The following is an 861-nucleotide window of genomic DNA, read 5'->3' as shown; positions in this document are numbered from 1 at the left end:
ATGTTGACATCACAAAGAGGTTGGACTACTCATCTGCAATAGCCGTTCTCGGATTCTCACTCATCGTATCCATCCTAAGAACCTTTGATGTTCGGGTGGAGGCTGCAAGAGTCATGGTATCCGCTCCATTACTAGCTTTAGTCACCATCCACGTACTGTACATTAACTTCTACAAACTTGATTATGGTATACAGAGAACTCTTTCCCCTATCTGAAACCAGTTTCATTTTTTTTCTCCACATTCTCTCTGAGTTCAATGTTGTTTACAGGTTGGAACATGATTGTGTGTGTGGCCATGAGAGTCACTCAGCTTTTCCTATGGGCAAGATGGGCAGCTGTTTCTGGGCATCCTTCTAATTGGAAACTGTGGGTGGTTGTGATAGCTTCAGGTTTAGCTATGCTTTCAGAGATACATGACTTCCCTCCGTATGGAGGCTACTTCGATGCTCACTCTATTTGGCACATCGCCACAGTTCCTCTGATGGAGCTTTATTAGAGACAATGATGAGTTCAGAACTTCCAGTCTTCTCAAGAAATCTAAGACAAAGGCGAAGTAAGTTTACTTACAGATGCAGGGGTTTCTTGAGCTTTTCAATGTTTTTTATTTACAGATTTGACTTGGCCTTGCTTTTGGTCAATTGAGTATTAAGACTTTTGTCAATTTTTTTGGAGTCTTAAGACTTTTGTTAATATTATGAGAAAATCTTGTGATCTATATATGATTGTGTTAATATAATTTGATTTTACATAAATTGTGTGAATTGTAGGGTTTAATTTAGTTAAACAAAATTAGCTTTAATGACCATTCATACAAAATCTAAAGTATTTCAATAATTTCATGACACCATATTAACCATTGCG

At 37.5% G+C, this 861-nt stretch overlaps 1 pseudogene; it reads left to right on the top strand.

Moving 5' to 3' along the window:
• The first annotated feature begins 2 nt into the window (after positions 1-2).
• Positions 3-717, top strand: LOC106344983 (annotated as a pseudogene).
• Positions 718-861: the final 144 nt, after the last annotated feature.

The sequence above is a fragment of the Brassica oleracea genome, chromosome C5, assembly GCF_000695525.1.
Source record: "Brassica oleracea var. oleracea cultivar TO1000 chromosome C5, BOL, whole genome shotgun sequence".
Lineage (NCBI taxonomy): Eukaryota > Viridiplantae > Streptophyta > Magnoliopsida > Brassicales > Brassicaceae > Brassica > Brassica oleracea.
The sequence above is the reverse complement of the archived record's forward strand: the minus strand, read 5'-3'. Positions and strand labels throughout refer to the sequence as shown.